Genomic DNA, 20,496 nt, shown 5'->3' with positions numbered 1-20,496 from the left:
TGATTCAGGGCAAATTGAAATGTACATGCGTTCCCCCAATTCTTGCCCTATTAATATCCACCCTGATCGGAAAACATTTATTCGGTACTGAGTTGCTACCACATTCCAAGATTGTCACGAAATCAGCGACACCAAGCCCTTGGCCAAATTGGGAGATTGCAATTGCAAGCTGGACACACCGCCCGGCAAGTAGCCAATACATTTCAAGTCCACGTGAAGACCCTATACAGGTTCCAGCAACGGTACCAGACCACTAACACTACAGATGACCGACCACGTAGTGGAAGACCAAGGGTCACCACCCGACGTCAGGATCGTCAAATTGTGCGGCAGCATCTTCAAGATCGCTTTGTTCCTGCTGGGGAAACTGCTCGACAGACCATCGGGACACACCAGCGACACATTAGTGCGGACACCGTGCGTCGACGATTGACGAGCAGACCCCTCCACCGTCACAGGCCACACCGAGGACCCATTCTGACACCACGTCATCGCCGGGACCGTCTTCAGTGGGCAACACAGCACCAGCATTGACGCCACCAGCATTGGAAAAGAGTCCTCTTCTCAGACGAGAGCTGTTACTGTATCTCAACAGCAGATGACAGAGAGAGAGAGTCTGGCGACGCTGTAGGGAACGTTATTCGGATGCTTGTGTTGTTGAGAGAGACTCGTGGGGTGGTCCGAGCATCATGGTGTGGGGTGGAATTGGTCTTGCACAGAGGGTCGGCCCTGTGGTCTTCCAGAACATTGGACCAGGGAGAGGCAATGAAGTCACAGCAGCTAGGTACATTGATCAAGTCTTGTGACCACACGCCATGCCTCATTTGGCACGTCGCCGCAACCACGAGTTTCAGCATGATAACGCTCGTGCCCACACTGCGTGAGCAACAAGAGACTTCTTGCAGCAGAATGGCATCAGAACCATGCAGTGGCATGCCCTCAGTCCCGATAAAAATCCCATTGAGCACCTGACGTCCGACCTAGGCCGACAACTCCAGCTAAACCGCGTCAGGCGTTCCTCAGAGTGTGGACTCAAGTGCCTTTGGCCTCCATCAACCGCCTCATCCATTCCATGTATCGACGTTGACGGCAGTCATCAATGTACATGGCGGACACACGAGATACTGACTTGTGATGCAATTTTCTCAGAGACTAGTGTTGTGTTTCACACTTTAATTTCAACCTTGGTGATCAGTTTTGCCAAGTTTCTTCTTTTTAATATGTCTCAAAGTATGTTTACAGTGTTTTGACAAATAAGGTTTCTCGTACATCTATCCATGGCGACGTTTCTTTTGCGGCTCAGTATATTAGAGAGAACGGGTTCAGGTCATTAACCTGCAGTCGAGACGATGATATTACTGTGCAACTGGAAAACTAACAACTGACAATTACAAGTATTAAAGAACCCCAAACATCGTTGAATAATACTATACTCCCCAAACATATAAGAAATGTATAGGTGGTGAATATATGTTTAACAGTAAATTTCAGGATGGCATGTATGCCAGGTTGTACTGCTACATTACACTCACTCACTCACCCACTCACTCACTCACTCACTCACTCACTCACAACATGGTCATGTTCTTTGATAGGGTTTGACATTGATGACTGCTGCATGATTCGTTCTCGTGGGTAAGTGAGACATAATGTTCAAATGCAAGTCATGGCAGTTGTCTTCAATAGGCATAGTCCATGCTACAACATTGGCCATTGGTCATTCTTTGTGTCTCATCATACGACTCAATGCATGCTACAACATTGGCCATTGGTCAATCTTTGTATCTCATCATACGACTCAATGCATGCTACAACATTGGCCATTGGTCATGCTTTGTATCTCATCATACGACTCAATGCATGCTACAACATTGGCCATTGGTCATGCTTTGTATCTCATCATACGACTCAATGCATGCTACAACATTGGCCATTGGTCATGCTTTGTATCTCATCATACGACTCAATGCATGCTACAACACTGGCCATTGGTCATTCTTTGTATCTCATCATACGACTCAATGCATGCTACAACACTGGCCATTGGTCATGCTATATATCTCATCATACGACTCAATGCATGCTACAACATTGGCCATTGGTCATGCTTTGTGTCTCATCATACGACTTAAGGCATGCTACAACATTGGCCATTGGTCATGCTTTGTGTCTCATCATACGACTTAAGGCATGCTACAACATTGGCCATTGGTCATGCTTTGTGTCTCATCATACGACTTAAGGCATGCTACAACACTGGCCACTGGTCATTCTTTGTGTCTCATCATACGACTCAGTGCATGCTACAACATTGGCCATTGGTCATTCTTTGTGTCTCATCATACGACTCAATGCATGCTACAACACTGGCCATTAGTCATTCTTTGTGTCTCAACATACGACTTAAGGCATGCTACAACACTGGCCATTAGTCATTCTTTGTGTCTCAACATACGACTTAAGGCATGCTACAACACTGGCCATTAGTCATTCTTTGTGTCTCAACATACGACCTAAGGCATGCTACAACATTGGCCATTAGTCATTCTTTGTGTCTCAACATACGACCTAAGGCATGCTACAACATTGGACACTGGTAATTCTATAAATGTGTGGATACGAAACTTCCCCTCGAATACGAAACTGCTGTCTGTGATTTGAGAATGACTTTACGGCGGCCATCTTGGTTTGCTCTAGGCAGGCAGTTGAGTGACAACCTGTGTGGGTGCAGGAGGTGTATTGTGTTGGCAGTCGTTTTGAATACAAGTGTATATGAAGAACCTGTGTCTGTCTATTTTAACAAATTCTTTGTGTCTCATCGTGCGACTTAAGGCATGCTACAACAGTGCAACGTTAGATAAACATAATACACATCTGAAGAACATCACCGAGTGTGGAGCCATACATGAAAGCAGGAGCGTTTATAAAAGATAATGCTAGGACTATCAGAGATTCATTGTCTGTACCCATGATTGATTAAACTCTTGATGTCTTGTCCGATCTTGAGTTGAGTTCTTGCTTCTGGCAAGCAGATCAATGAGAGTCGTATGAGCAAACATCAGCATTTTCTGCAGGTCTTTTCCGATACCTGTGAATGTAAAATTTTTGAGTTGACAAATGCACGAGACGGACAACTGACTGCTTGACTGAAAAACAACATTGGATTTGCGAATATTGTCAATAATTTTATAAAAGTATTTCCTGATTGAATTACAAATGAACTCAAACTAACTTGAATGTTGCCTTGCAGATGCATTTTTATCAATCAAAGACGGCATCTGTGACACCATCAGGGTGTTACAACATGCTGGAAATAATAAAAATAATTGGTTTTCTTAGCGCAACTAAGCGTCCGCATTTGTCACTATACCCTATTAGTTAGTTTTGAAAACTTGGCTGCAACATCCATACATGAAACAAAGTTATGTGACGTCAGCACCAACATCCATACATGAAACAATGTTATATGACGTCAGCAGCAACATCCATACTTGAAACAAAGTTATGTGACGTCAGCACCAACATCCATACATGAAACAATGTTATATGACGTCAGCAGCAACATCCATACATGAAACAATGTTATATGACGTCAGCAGCAACATCCATACTTGAAACAATGTTATATGACGTCAGCAGCAACATGGTTGCTGGGGTCATTGAATCTGTGTGGCCTCCACGCACCAACACATAATCTCTACAAGATCAGTGATTGATTTGTAATGGTGGTGTTCAGAATTAATACTAAAAATGTCCTGTGGCGGTGCACTATTTCACGAGCAATAGTTCATTACATTCCATGCGTATGGTCTCTGTATGGATTTAATATGGGGCAGTTAAATGAATGTTTTGCATTTGATATATGCCTCTTATTTACAAACAATAATCGTACCTAGTATTCTTATATTTTAATTTTACTGTTTAATAAATAATTATTTTTTTATAATTTAAAGGTTACACGAAATTCAGCTTTTCCATTGAAGAGAGGTCGGTCACATGGCCGCGAAATTGTCGTTCATATGTGTATGAACGAGACCGCATCAGAACGTCTCTCATAGATTTACATGTATGCTTATTTACAATTAATAAATTAAATGGCCGAAAGGAAATAAAGAAACGTATATACATTCAAACTGCTCACTCAAACCGTTTTGTTTTCTTTATATATGTATGTACATTCCTCAAAAAAAAATTCATTTACATGATCAGGAACAATTGCATTTCTGACTAGCATCAGGTTAATATTTCCATCACACGTAGCTTTCACAATTAACAATAGTGAGTGAATCAATTCGTTTCTAGCTATTTAAATAAAGGACATTCAACGAAATAATGAAATTGATTTCCCCATCGGCTGCCACATCGGCATTTTCGATACTCATTTAAACCTTTCCTAAATAAGTCATGTTTAAATTTATTGTTTTCATTACTTATTTTTTCTGTATTTTGTTAATTTACCTTGGACCAAATGAGAAATATGATGGAACTGTAGATTAACCTGTACCGCTCGCATGTCGCAAACCACATGCACAGTCAGTTTATTGTCAGACCGGCTGGATCAGCGCATTTTCAACGTTCGTGAATGGAAGATCGTTATTACACCGAACTACTGCTGTGTCCAGTAACTCCATAACCATCCTTCTGGTCAACATGCTATAATTATGATGTATACAAGAGTATGTGTTTCTTCCACACAGATCTGCACCCAAGGTGGCTGCACTCAGAATTGTGTCCCGAGCTTCGACGCTCACCTCACCGACCCCCTTGGTCATTGCGGCGTTGCCCATTTCAACATTTACCCTTCATTTTAATCTTAACAAAATAGAATCACAATGAGGGTGTATCGATACAAACACGTGACCACTGAGGGTGACAAGGTCGCGGCTGTACGGTGAATCGGCGCACATTAGACAAGTAGGTCATCACCACGAGGTAGCTGTGTCAGGGTGGGAGTGTCGCGGACTTTGATCTGTTCACATTGCGAAAGGTTCCGGTGAGTTTCATCTAGATTTTATTGTTTGAGTGTTTTACTCGTCTTCGTGTTTGAACCTTCATACACAGACGCTGGGGGTATTCCGTGTACCTCCAACATTGGGCGACTGACGTCAACTACAGCAGAGTAATGAGGTCGTACTACAGTTAGGTCAATGTGACATGACAGCACACATACAGTTTCTTGGAGTTTTTTTTTTTTTTGTGATCAGTGAGGGAAAACCATTGCAAAATGTTGCCACAACACGGACATGTAGTGGATGACATTGTCAGTGCCTGAATATTTCACAATTTCTAGGAAATGTATTCTCCCCTCTCTCAGTCACATAAATACAAAAATACTTCTGCTGCCGCAAATACTCACAATACTTTCTGACATACTTTACACCGTGCATAAGCCCTCACATCCCGCGTTCCGCATCACCTCGAGTTCCGAGTTCTGCTGTACTGAAAGTCATGCATATAGATTAATAGGCGATACTACGAGGTACATATGGGTACGGATACAATTAAAATATATTTCATTTTTAAAAGTTCAAATTCAAACATGATGCCTAGTATAGTTGATTCAATTTAATTTAATTCTGTGCTTACCTATTTCTGGGTTCACATTCGCGTTTCAGTTTGGGAATCATCAAGTAATAATACATGATTGCCTCGTCATCAAACTGTTGTCAGTTTATGGTGGATATTTGAATCATTATGATTTCGGAATATTATTTGGATCTTGGTTCACCTGTATCATATGAAAAGAGATTCAAAAATTCAATAATCAACGCATATCAATCTGTAATTATTATTTATCGATTGCGTTTGCAACTACTTCGATGGTTGGTTGGTTTGTTGTTTTAAGCCGCACTCAGCAATATTCCAGCTATATGACGGCGGTCAGTTAATAATCGAGTCTGGACCAGACAATCCAGTGATCGATATCATGAGCATCGATCCACGCAATTGGAATCGAGCAACTTCTTTGAAGTAATATTACATGCGCAATCTGGATTTCGAAAAGCTTTCTCTACAATAGAACCATTTAGAATCTACTATCTTCACAAAAAAATGTTTTGTGCCTATATACATTTTTCAAAAGCCGGAGATTCGGAGGTAAGAATTATGAAAGAAAATGATAAAGATAAGCTTGAAAGATAAGATGCTCAAATTAATACAGAATATCAAAACTGATATCAAATCCTGTGTGAGGGAACATACCTTTGTGAATATCCGTCTCTGTTTTTGTTTTCTATCTCCGTAAGTGACTTAGGAAAATAATTGTCACAGGATAAACTCCGAAACATATATCTGAAAATATCACCTTCTATTTGAAACGGTTAGTCCGTCTGTACGCTGAGGACTGCCTCCGTGGTCTAGTGGCAGAGCGTCCGCCCGGAGAGCGGAAGGTCCTGGATTCGATACCAGGCCGCGTCATACTAAAAGACGTTACAAAATGGTACTTGTTGTTACCCTGTCTCTCGCGCGGCATTAAGGGGCTAAAGCAAGGACTGGTCGGCTCAGAGTCAGTATCCTGCTGAGTGGGGTATTCATGTTAAACTGGGGCAAGCTATCTCAGTGTGCTAGCACTATAAGTCATCTGTCCGGACTAGTACATTAGTATAAAAGTGCAATAAACTTAGACGCAACGTAGACCCTATCTAACCTCCCCATATGTACGCTGATCGTACTTTCTGAATGTGTAATTAATCGCTGATTAGTCAATTCAGACAAAACAAAACTTATTGTTTAAGGATCTAGCCCTGCAATAAAATATTCCACTTTCGCCAGCATGAAGTTGAGGCTGCAGACATGAATATATAACTAGGAAGTACTTCACATAGAAACGGACGTCTGAATTCCTCGATCTAACATAGTGCCGAAGTTGGATTGAGGAATCAGTATCGTTAGTTAGACGTCGGATGAATTGTTCGATAGTCATTACTTGGAAGTTTACAGATGACAAAGTAGAGATAATTTATGGATAACAACTTCTTTATTTAGTGTAAAGGCGATGTTTCGGTATAGATCCTTATAGCATTGTCAAGCAAGATATTTCTTGATTATAAGAAAATACTCCTTCTTGGCCCAACGTAGCAAAAGGTTTTGATAATTTACATCCATACATCTGTAATCAATTTACCCGTGAAGATCTCAGTAAGAATTGGTCTTTAGCATCCAGGAAGGTCCGGTTTCCACCCATGTCGAACTAACTGGAATTATGGAGTTATACTAACGATTCTAATCAGAATCATGTAGCGCAATCGACGTCCGCTTTGTAAACTGCCGTCCAGATTTCGGTCGTTTGCTGGATTTGTTATAGCACGTCTACCACTAACTCTGCGTCAACAGATATTTTTATACAGATATTTTTAATCAATGTGTTCACGTGATTTGATGAACTTCGCGAAGAAAGACCCGTTTTATTATTATATAGATCTTGATTATCGATCAAATCATCGTGAATGGGCGCCGCCATTTTGTTTGAAGCAAATGCAAGTGATCATGGTGTGATAGGTGGAATTTGATTGGTCAGTAGGAGGGACATAGAAGGGACATAACTCGTAATCGCCACTGGTGGCGCTACGATCGAGCCTAGGAATTCCAGCCTAGTTCGTCAAGGGTGGATACAAGACTTTTACGGTCAGTTAAGTCCCTCGCCGCGGGAATATGTTCTCTGGGCAGATGTTTAACATAGCCACAACATGACGGGAAACTGGAGATAAAGTTAAACGAATGTGGATGGCAGTATTTGTTAACAAGTCTCTCACGAAAAGGGAACCACTAGATTTTTTAAGGTACACATGGAATCGGTGAAACACGTTTTAGTGTATGGCATAATTCAACAAAATCACTGGCTCAAAGTTTGACAATTTGCGATGAAATTAACGCTGATTGTTCCTTACGAGTTCCCTACGAGGAATGCCTCTATAAAAATCCTGTACGTCAAAAGACACACCAGTCCTGTTCCAGTCTCCCACATACTCCGCTTCATGAATGGAGCTGCACATTCCCGAGTGACCAAGCAGCCATAAACATTAACACTATAAGACTTCCGGTCTGTTATAATCCGGACCGTGCACAGTTCATGATGTAACAACTAAGCCATGGCGCCGTCGTATCTTTGATGTGAGGCATTTTCTTGCCCTTGTCTCCCCCATTGAGTGCAACTGTTAGGGAAATATCCGTCGTTTGCCATCCAACTAAATATATCAGGCCGCCCCAACGCACCACGCTGATGGCGACCTCGACCTGTTGTTATTTTTATGATGAGAGGGCACGGATGGCCCAGTCGCCTTAGGCGCCGCGATTCGCTGTGCAGAGTTGCGTCCCTTGGGCACGCCAGAAACCTATGATTGTGGGTTCGAATCCCGGTTCGCCCCGATTATGTTTCTAGGTTTGTCAACACCATACCCGTGCTCGTGGGTTTCACCGAAGTGGTTAACGTCTGAGACCTGCATCACTTCGGGCTTTCGTCCCACATTAAGCTGACACGCCGCGATATAACTGGAATACTGTTGTAATGTTATTTCCATGATGACCGGACCATTTTGTAGGGAATCCTGACCGTTTATTTGAAAGTTGAGCCGCAATTCGAACATTTCTCAAAGAAAGATAATCAGACCCTCCTTTTAGAAGGAATTAAAGAGTTTCGCTGTGTGTCATTGTCAAAACGTCTTTGAACAAGTTTGCCGCAAATTCATACCGTACATATTTCTGTCGATGTTTGTTCAGTAATGTCCACTGTAAAGATGCTTCACTGTATCTCCCACACTGAGATATGACATTCAACACCGGCTGATCATTTATGCTAATGCCGTCACGGGAATCATGCAGTTTGAGATGCGGTGGTAAAATCACCCAGTCAAGTGACGTTCTCAACAGTTATACTGCTCCTGAATACCGACAACACCTTCACGACTTGATTTGGTGGGGTCGCGGGCAGAGGTAATGTCCTGACTTCAGCTTGTTGGAAACGAATTCTGTCTGCTCTGATGAGCCTGGTGAGGTGGTAATGGCGGACTGTCACCCGGTTGACTACTGCTATCGCGTCCACAATGTCCACTGTTAGATTGGTTAGACGTTTAGATATAGTCGTTCCCACACTTCAGCTGCCTGAATCTCTCACTAACTTCAACTTGTTTCTCAATAACAGAGTCCAACTTCTGGGTTATAGCCGGAATATGTTCTTCCATAACGAGAGGGTGGCCTTTCACTTATTATGTTAAAATAAAGAGGCACTGTGGATATACGCATAAGTACCCTCCAACATCTAACAGGATTATATGTTGTTTGTTTTAACATCTTCTTTTCTTTCTTGACAAGCTTGTTTTGACTGCATGCATATGTATTATACTTATTTATTTCCACACAATTAAGGCGCTTTTATAAATATTGCCTTTCCGAAAATATCTTAAAGTCTCGCGAGTTTGATACGTTGCTCCCCTACAGTGAATGTACAAAAAGCTGACACACGCGCCTGTAAAATGTACGATTTTTCAAACAGCCGGGTGCTTCAAAACAACCTGGACAAACGATCCAGGAGTGTGATCAATCCTTATATCCACCAGCTTGTTTGCTTCTTACAAAGATTATAGGGAAGAACTATCACTACATGCAGCTAGTTTTGGATTCCAGGTGTGTTTGTAAGTATCACCATAGATATCTGAATGATGTTCATCAGGTGTGTTTGTAAGTATCACCATAGATATCTGAATGGTGTTCATCAGGTGTGTTTGTAAGTATCACCATAGATATCTGAATGGTGTTCATCAGGTGTGTTTGTAAGTATCACCATAGATATCTGAATGATGTTCATCAGGTGTGTTTGTAAGTATCACCATAGATATCTGAATGGTGTTCATCAGGTGTGTTTGTAAGTATCACCATAGATATCTGAATGGTGTTGATGAGGCATTTTCAGTAGCTTTTCTTGATGTATAAGATGTATTTCTAATGGCATATGATCTGATTCAACATTTCGATAAAGTAATCGTTTACCCTGCTAAGATGTGAATGTAAATTGTCCTTCAGGATCGGGAGACACTCGGCCATTGAGAATATATGCTCTAAACATACTACAAATTTAATGATATCTATCCAGCTCTATTTGTGAAATTGTCATTTGATTTGCGTTTATTAAGTTTTACACGCTTTTCTTCAGGAAAAGAAAAGTCAGATACATTCTTAGGCGGGTTGTCCAACTCTGGCGTTTATCTCAACAGTGGTAATCACGCAACAGTAGGTTAGGTTATCGGGGTTGACAACCAGCATTGTTCCGATACTTCAATAACATTGCTTTTCCAAGACTCGCCAAACGTTTTCCTGCAGTAGGGTTAGATAATTTTCAACATTTAGGCAATCATATTTTATGATACTATACATTGAGCCTTTTGAAGACTTAACTCTTGGACATGTCCAGAGACGCATTACACCAACCTGGTATCACACCGGATATACGTCAAAGTATGTACTAATTCCTATGGCCTTCTCGCAAAGCCGGTGAGGGAGTGTTCCTGTTATTTTACATTTAAACAATTATCTATCTTATCATCTCACCAAGACCGAAAGTAAACCTTTGGCTTTGTGTTGTCTGTTTCTGTGCCTTTGGACTTTTTTCTCAGAATAAACTAAAACTAATCTCATATTAAAGGCACACGTATTATCAATACAAGTGTGACAGCTCGTCCAGATCAGTCTTCTCATTAGCAACAAGGCCCACGGAATTAAAACTGTGTAAACGGCAGTGGGGAAGCGTTGTGGATATAGCACGATGGTGTGTGGCTCACACACTTATTTTTCTGATGATATTGCTGACTAGAAAGCCAGTCAGTTACTGAAGCTATCTGATACAAACAGGTTTAGCAGTATGTACTAGAAAAAACAACATGGAGAAGATTTAAATCCAGATACACACAAGCCAGATAGCCAGAGCTTCCATCAATGTTCTTGGTAGTTATCAGATAGTTATATACGTGTTCACATATTGAAAACAAATTGGGAACATGTAAACAGATTGTAGCATGTCATGTCATGATTTGATCCTGTAAAAAGAATTCAATGCAATTGATTCTAAGGCAAGACATATTTCCGATGCAGATGTTGATATGATGTGATGAAGTAACATAACTTGTTCCTATTCTGTACAGACCACCGCCATTATGAGTGATGAGGAGGATGGCATTAAACTCCCTGAATCCACGGCCCAGAATATCCATGTTGCACCACAGACTGAAACAAACACGGCCATTGAGAAATTTGCCATTACAGGAGCTGCATGTAGTGGGGTTGGCCAAACTGTCAACAAACAAGGTAAATAAATGTTACTAATCATCCCCACGGATAAACACCGCTACAGTATACTTTCATACACTTCACTATAGTCTTGTTCTTTATATTCTCTGTAAATATTTGAGACAGGTGAAATTAATACCATGTAGATTCTCAAAATCTCAAAAAAACAAGGTCAATGATCTCAAACATTTGATTTTTCAATGTTGTATTCCATTATCCCAAGTGACAGAATTAAGGAAAATCTTCATTTCTTGATCCGTAGGGTATTTCTCACTGAACATAATGACGATAGATATAGTAAAATCTTCTAATTTAAAGACTAAAGTTGAAACGTGTCATTTTGAAAATGAAGAGCTAGAGCAATACACAATCCGAGATGCCCTATGCTTCATGAATGTGCTTGTATCTGACGCAGATCTATCAACAGATGACAAAAATAGCAGCATCTGTGTAAACAAACCAGGTTTTATATAAGTGCCCACATACATAACACAGATCAGTCATATTCGGAGAGCTAACGTGCGCTTTCCGCATGTAATAAAATTACATTAAGCGTATCTCGCACACGGCACACGTTGTTGGAAAATCTCACATTTGTGAGGTACAATGTAAAACCAAAGGTCTTTAAGGTGAAACTGTAACTCAAATCTCGCTCTGAAAGAATCACAGAAGCCATGACACAATACAAGCTTGGGCACATCAAGACGTTACTGGAATTGAACCAGGCTGTGTTCTTTTTTAACTCTTGATGGCAAAAGTTATGCATCCGAGGAGAGGGGTGGACATAGACGTTACATAAACTAAAATTTATTTCTAATTATATCTGTCACTCGTTTACAGATGTTCGTTATCTTTGCAAACATATTTGCTTATGTCAGCATTATAAGGCATGATCATATCTGGTTGAACTGTTCCATTTGTTACTAGTACCATACCAGTCAGATCAGATATATCTTGGACAAGTAATAGGTATCCTACAAATATCCAATTGACTCTTTTGAGTGCATATTCCCGGACATTGTAAATGTATGTCTGTACACACAAGGGGTTGACTGAAAAGTTCTCAGCCTCACATATCAGAATCAGACCCTTCAGGTGTTATATTGTATTTTATATTTGATTGTACTGTCAGTCTTGTAACAATAATGTAAATGTATCTTGTATGTTTACGTTCCAAAACAAAATAAATGTATTTTTCAGTTACAGTAAAAAGGTCAATGACCTGAAGGTGACCGGTATTTATAGTGCTTCTGAACAGCATTGTCGCTGTTTCATATAGCTGGAATATTCGTGAGTGCGGCTTAAAACAACATACAAACCAGCTGATATAAAACCAATTTTATATCATGTTATCCCAATAATTTCAAACAGCAATTGTCCTGACATCGTCTGATTACTCTCAGGCCAACAAACGTTGACACTCTCTAGTCATACACAGACAGGTTTCACAATTACAGGATGTAACAGAGAGAATTAAAACATTAAATACCTGATCCTTAAGTACATCAATCATCTGTCGTCATTCTAGAATTGTTTTAATGGTGTATTGTGTCACGTATCAACACTTTTAGGTGTGAACAATGTAGATGGATGACACAGACGTGTACAGAGTTCACTTTGTGTTACAGGGACGCCATCTCCAGCAGACTGCGACGCCATCCATGGCGCCAGCAGGAAGGGGAACCTGGAGGAGGTGAGGCTGATCCTGTCTACAGGAGACGAAAACATCAACTGTAGAGGACGGCGGGGCATGACACCGGTGATGACAGCAGCAGGGGGGACCTGGAGGAGGTGAGGCTGATCCTGTCTACAGGAGACGCCAACATCAACTGTAGAGGACGGCGGGGCATGACACCGGTGATGACAGCAGCAGGGGGGACCTGGAGGAGGTGAGGCTGATCCTGTCTACAGGAGACGCCAACATCAACTGTAGAGGACGGCGGGGCATGACACCGGTGATGACAGCAGCAGGGGGGACCTGGAGGAGGTGAGGCTGATCCTGTCTACAGGAGACGCCAACATCAACTGTAGAGGACGGCGGGGCATGACACCGGTGATGACGGCAGCAGGGGCCGGACACAGAGACGTGCTGGAGCTCCTGGTGAGTAAAGGAGCTGATGTGTCACTGGTGGACGATGACGGTAACAACTTCCTTTACTGGGCCTGTGTGGGAGGACACGTGGAGACGGTGAAGTTTGTCCTGTCTCTGAACGTGGTGGACATCAACTGTAGTGTGGGAAAGGAGAGCAGGACACCGGTGTTGGTGGCAGCAGTGTGCGGACACAGAGACGTGGTGGAGCTCCTTGTGAGTAAAGGAGCTGATGTGTCACTGGTGGACGATGACGGTAACAACTTCCTTTACTGGGCCTGTGTGGGAGGACACGTGGAGACGGTGAAGTCTGTCCTGTCTCTGAACGTGGTGGACATCGACTGTAGTGTGGGAAAGGAGAGCAGGACACCGGTGTTGGTGGCAGCAGTGTGCGGACACAGAGACGTGGTGGAGCTCCTGGTGAGTAAAGGAGCTGATGTGTCACTGGTGGACGATGACGGTAACAACTTCCTTTACTAGGCCTGTGTGGGAGGACACGTGGAGACGGTGAAGTTTGTCCTGTCTCTGAACGTGGTGGACATCGACTGTAGTGTGGGAAAGGAGAGCAGTACACCGGTGTTGGTGGCAGCAATGTGCGGACACAGAGACGTGGTGGAGCTCCTGGTGAGTAAAGGAGCTGATGTGTCACTGGTGGACGATGACGGTAACAACTTCCTTTACTGGGCCTGTGTGGGAGGACACGTGGAGACGGTGAAGTTTGTCCTGTCTCTGAACGTGGTGGACATCGACTGTAGTGTGGGAAAGGAGAGCAGGACACCGGTGTTGGTGGCAGCAGTGTGCGGACACAGAGACGTGGTGGAGCTCCTGGTGAGTAAAGGAGCTGATGTGTCACTGGTGGACGATGACGGTAACAACTTCCTTTACTGGGCCTGTGTGGGAGGACACGTGGAGACGGTGAAGTTTGTCCTGTCTCTGAACGTGGTGGACATCAACTGTAGTGTGGGAAAGGAGAGCAGGACACCGGTGTTGGTGGCAGCAGTGTGCGGACACAGAGACGTGGTGGAGCTCCTTGTGAGTAAAGGAGCTGATGTGTCACTGGTGGACGATGACGGTAACAACTTCCTTTACTGGGCCTGTGTGGGAGGACACGTGGAGACGGTGAAGTTTGTCCTGTCTCTGAACGTGGTGGACATCGACTGTAGTGTGGGAAAGGAGAGCAGGACACCGGTGTTGGTGGCAGCAGTGTGCGGACACAGAGACGTGGTGGAGCTCCTTGTGAGTAAAGGAGCTGATGTGTCACTGGTGGACGATGACGGTAACAATTTCCTTTACTGGGCCTGTGTGGGAGGACACGTGGAGACGGTGAAGTTTGTCCTGTCTCTGAACGTGGTGGACATCGACTGTAGTGTGGGAAAGGAGAGCAGGACACCGGTGTTGGTGGCAGCAGTGTGCGGACACAGAGACGTGGTGGAGCTCCTGGTGAGTAAAGGAGCTGATGTGTCACTGGTGGACGATGCCGGTAACAACTTCCTTTACTGGGCCTGTGTGGGAGGACACGTGGAGACGGTGAAGTTTGTCCTGTCTCTGAACGTGGTGGACATCGACTGTAGTGTGGGAAAGGAGAGCAGGACACCGGTGTTGGTGGCAGCAGTGTGCGGACACAGAGACGTGGTGGAGCTCCTTGTGAGTAAAGGAGCTGATGTGTCACTGGTGGACGATGACGGTAACAACTTCCTTTACTGGGCCTGTGTGGGAGGACACGTGGAGACGGTGAAGTTTGTCCTGTCTCTGAACGTGGTGGACATCGACTGTAGTGTGGGAAAGGAGAGCAGGACACCGGTGTTGGTGGCAGCAGTGTGCGGACACAGAGACGTGGTGGAGCTCCTTGTGAGTAAAGGAGCTGATGTGTCACTGGTGGACGATGACGGTAACAACTTCCTTTACTGGGCCTGTGTGGGAGGACACGTGGAGACGGTGAAGTTTGTCCTGTCTCTGAATGTGGTGGACATCGACTGTAGTGTGGGAAAGGAGAGCAGGACACCGGTGTTGGTGGCAGCAGTGTGCGGACACAGAGACGTGGTGGAGCTCCTTGTGAGTAAAGGAGCTGATGTGTCACTGGTGGACGATGACGGTAACAACTTCCTTTACTGTGCCTGTGTGGGAGGACACGTGGAGACGGTGAAGTTTGTCCTGTCTCTGAACGTGGTGGACATCGACTGTAGTGTGGGAAAGGAGAGCAGGACACCGGTGTTGGTGGCAGCAGTGTGCGGACACAGAGACGTGGTGGAGCTCCTTGTGAGTAAAGGAGCTGATGTGTCACTGGTTGACGATGTCGGTAACAACATCCTTCACTGGGCCTGTCACGGAGGACACGTAGAGACGGTGAAGTTTGTCCTGTCTCTGAACGTGGTGGACATCGACTGTAGTGTGGGAAAGGAGAGCAGGACACCGGTGTTGGTGGCAGCAGTGTGCGGACACAGAGACGTGGTGGAGCTCCTGGTGAGTAAAGGAGCTGATGTGTCACTGGTGGACGATGACGGTAACAACTTCCTTTACTGGGCCTGTGTGGGAGGACACGTGGAGACGGTGAAGTTTGTCCTGTCTCTGAATGTGGTGGACATCGACTGTAGTGTGGGAAAGGAGAGCAGGACACCGGTGTTGGTGGCAGCAGTGTGCGGACACAGAGACGTGGTGGAGCTCCTTGTGAGTAAAGGAGCTGATGTGTCACTGGTGGACGATGACGGTAACAACTTCCTTTACTGGGCCTGTGTGGGAGGACACGTGGAGACGGTGAAGTTTGTCCTGTCTCTGAACGTGGTGGACATCGACTGTAGTGTGGGAAAGGAGAGCAGGACACCGGTGTTGGTGGCAGCAGTGTGCGGACACAGAGACGTGCTGGAGCTCCTTGTGAGTAAAGGAGCTGATGTGTCACTGGTTGACGATGTCGGTAACAACATCCTTCACTGGGCCTGTCACGGAGGACACGTAGAGACGGTGATGTTTGTCCTATCTCTGAACGTGGTCGACATGGACGCCAAGAACAACATCGGTTGGACAGCGACCGACACGGCGAGATCCAGGAAACGTCAGCGAGTGGTGGATCTTCTGTTGTCCCGTGGCGCTCACTGAAGGCACGTGGTGTGCCGTTCACATCCGAGCGTGTAAATATTTCATGATTTAGATGAAACTGTTTGTTGTTTTCTCAAAATAAATAAAACTTGTAAAAACATTTTCAGACATTTTTTTGTCATTTGTTGTGTTTGGAACTTTCCATGGTCAGGTAAGAAAATTGTTTACTGAGTGTAATTATAGATGCTTTGTTAATTGTTTGTGATAGGTTATAGTTAACCGTGAAACAGACAACAAACTGTTTGCTCACATATCGGTGTAACCTGTGGCCTCAGACTGAGCCGAGGTTCGCCCAGCTGATGTGGCGGCAAATGCGCAACGGCTGTGACGTCACACGACATTTCGGCCAAGGGATAACCATTATAACGGCAGTCTGTTGTCTCTGCCAAATACAATAGTCAATTCTGACTACGTGACATATGCAAGTACAACATTGGCAGCATGTGGTCCATATGTTATATATATATATAACTTTTTCTTTGGAGTTGTGTTGCAAATTAATGCTGATGAAATATAAAAACCAATATTTCTGATTAGCAAGGGAATATTTCCCTCCCCTTTTGTTATTTCAGTAAAAAATACCTACTCCAAAACCGCCGAACGGCAATGTTTCGAAGTAAAATATTTCAACGATACAATGGCAAGGTTCACACATGCTTGAAAAGGCATTGACATTTTAAGATCCTTCTTGAAAAGCAAGAAAATCACAAAAATAGTTCGAAAAGCCTTGGATTTGTACAACAACGACAAACACTCTTCAAAACAAAAAGAAACGCACAGGAAGTTTGTAGATCACTGAACCTGACTACACTAAAAATTCGGTATATAAATTGGATATATGTTTTTGGAAAATGTTGGTGGCCTGATATTCGACAAACGGCGCGTCATAACGCAGCCACTGCAATTTGCAATGTCTTTAACGGCCTTGTTTTCACACTTCACAATTGTCATGGAGGAAAACAGTAAAGCATAATGCACGTGCAAGTTGTTGCATTCGTAACTCGTGGTAGTGGCTATGAAAAGGCAAGCCTAAGCCAATAACTTCATTCAATTGTCAACAAGTTCGAAAATGCCGAGACGTCCACCACAGCACCATTTGTCGCCTTTGGGACCGATACATACGGTTTTATTCCACTGCAGACCGTCCGAGAACCGGCCGACCAAGAGTTACCACGTACCCTGTCACAAGATCGCTACATTCGACGTTCCACCTACGTCATCCCAATGCCGCAGCTTCGGAGACTTGCAGGACGCATCCCTGGTTTAAGGAGGATATCGGACCAGACTGTCAGACTGGCTGGAATCCGACCCAGAAGACCAGTAATCGTTCCTGTTTTGCAACAGATCCATCGACAGCGACGCTTGCGTTGTAGCCATACCTTACAGCCTTGGAATTTGAGAAACTGGAAACGAGTGTGGTTTAGAGATGAATCACGATTTCTTCTTCACCGGCGAGATGGGAGACAACGAGTTTATCGTCGTCGAAATGAGCGTTTTGCCCCATATTGTGTACGCGAATGCGACACATTTGGTGGACGAAGTGTCATTGTGTGGGGGCCATACCCTACACTACGATATCTAACTTGGTTGTGGTTCAGAGAAATTTGACAGCAAATCGCTACATGAATCAAATTCTCCAAACTCACCTTCTTCCAATCATTGACCGCCTAAGGGAGCTGTTTCAACAGGACAACACTCCACCGCACACAGCTCGTGTCATGGTAGATTACCTTCATAATGCCAACGTCAACGTCTTCCCCGGCCGTCGAGATCTCCAGATCTCAACCGAATCGAACACCTCTAGGATCAAATCGATCGACGAGTACGTCAACGTCAGAACACGCCGCAGACACTCCCACCACTGGCCAACGCGTTACAAGCAGAATGGCGCAGAATTCTGCAGCACAGAATTCGTACACTTATCTATTCGGTGCCGAGGAGATGCAGAGCCGTGATTGTTGTCCGGGGCTGTCACACTAGATACTGAGCTCAGCGCAACCTTCTGGCCTTGTCACATGACAATGAACAGTTTTCAATGCATTTGTACAACGACAACATGTGACTATCGGCTCCTATATCTCATACTTGTATTTATGACATTAAATTAAATATATCGACTTTCTAAGATACATTAAATTTACTACCTGTGCGTTTCATTTTTTGAAGAGTGTATACTAGTTTATGAAAGTATTAACATTTAATACAAACTTAACTTCTTTAATTTGATGGTTGTGAAAATATTTTTTTTTTTTATTTATTAACTGTATATCTTTATTTTTGTAGTAGTAGTATTTTTATTTATTATTATTATTTATATATATATATATATATATATATAAATATATATATATATATATATATATTTATTTATTATTTTTTTTTGGGGGGGGGGGCTTTGTGATATTCATGCTGCTGTCTTTGTCTAACGACTGATTTAAACTGTTATACTGTGCTTAAGATAAAATTCACTGACTGAAGCTATTTAGCAAAATAAGAAAAACTGAAAATGTCAGCTGAAAAGCTTGAAAAGCTATATCTGTATGGACCTTGAAAAGTAACTGTCAGGCAAAATGTAAGAAAATATATGAATAGACTATGTTCTTCTTAAATGAACATTTCGGGTCGGATTCGTACAGTGGTCTTTGCTCTTTGAGAAGGCGGAGTACCGGAGTAGTTAAAGTGTTTGCTTGTTTCGCCGAAGGCCCGAATTCGATTGCCCGCATGGACACAACGTTTGAAACGTTATTGTGGTGTCCTCCGTCGTGATATTGCTGGAATAATGCAAACAATACAAAATACGACGTCAAAACCAAACTCACTGAATCATCACCCTTTGCTCATAACTTGGCATGTACTGTAACTCGTAAATCTATTATTTGTTTTGTTTGTTGTGTAACTCATCAATAGTCCATCTTTTTGACGCCGTTTAAAGGTTTATTTCCGATCCTTCGCTAACGACATTATTCATGTACATGCACATCCACTACTGGTGCATATCCTTGTTATTCCCTGTCAGTCTCCACACCTGATGTATAACAGCTACAGAACATGCACATCCACTACTGGTGCACATCCTTGTTATTCCCGGCCAGTCTCCACACCTGATGTATAACAGCTACAGAACATGCACATCCACTACTGGTGCATATCCTTGTTATTCCCTGTCAGTCTCCACACCTGATGTATAACAGCTACAGAACATACACATCCACTACTGGTGCACATCCTTGTTATCCCCTGCCAGTCTCAACACCTGATGTATAACAGCTACAGAACATACACATCCACTACTGGTGCACATCCTTGTTATCCCCTGTCAGTCTCAACACCTGATGTATAACAGCTACAGAACATACACATCCACTACTGGTGCACATCCTTGTTATTCCCTGTCAGTCTCAACACCTGATGTATAACAGCTACAGAACATACACATCCACTACTGGTGCACATCCTTGTTATTCCCTGTCAGTCTCAACACCTGATGTATAACAGCTACAGAACATACACATCCACTACTGGTGCACATCCTTGTTATTCCCTGTCAGTCTCGACACCTGATGTATAACAGATGTAGAACACAACAACATGGTGTAGATTCTCCATACCGCCATGGGTGCTGATTTTACAAAACTTTTTTTTGTTATTTATCCTAATCAGGAATTCATCCATCAGCTATTGGACCAGTCTGGTATTTGAATTCACCTGTAACCTGTCGAACATCAATACACCCAACTACAGACTAGACCCGTGAAGATTCCGGGGTAGAATAGATCTTCAGCAACCCATGCTTGTCGTAAAAGGCGACTATGTTTGTCGTAAAAGGCGACTAACGGGATCGGGTGGTCAGGCTCGCTGACTCGGTTGATACATGTCATCGATCCCAATTGCGAGGATCGATGCTCATGATGTCAGTCACTGGATTGTCTGGTCCACATTCGATTATTTTACAGACCGCCATCATATAGCTGGAATACTGCTGAGTGCGCCGTTAAACCACAAGCAAACAAACACACACCTACAAACTATGTTAGTGATGCTGT

The 20,496-nt window shown here is 43.4% G+C and overlaps 1 pseudogene; it reads left to right on the top strand.

Moving 5' to 3' along the window:
* LOC139477234 (serine/threonine-protein phosphatase 6 regulatory ankyrin repeat subunit B-like) overlaps window positions 1-16,453 on the top strand; it is a 214,874-nt pseudogene extending 198,421 nt beyond the window's left edge.
* Window positions 16,454-20,496: the final 4,043 nt, after the last annotated feature.

This window comes from Haliotis cracherodii, unplaced genomic scaffold (assembly GCF_022045235.1).
Source record: "Haliotis cracherodii isolate W230 unplaced genomic scaffold, xgHalCrac1.p SCAF_32, whole genome shotgun sequence".
Lineage (NCBI taxonomy): Eukaryota > Metazoa > Mollusca > Gastropoda > Lepetellida > Haliotidae > Haliotis > Haliotis cracherodii.
Note: the sequence above shows the minus strand (reverse complement) of the source record. Positions and strands in the feature narration are given on the sequence as shown.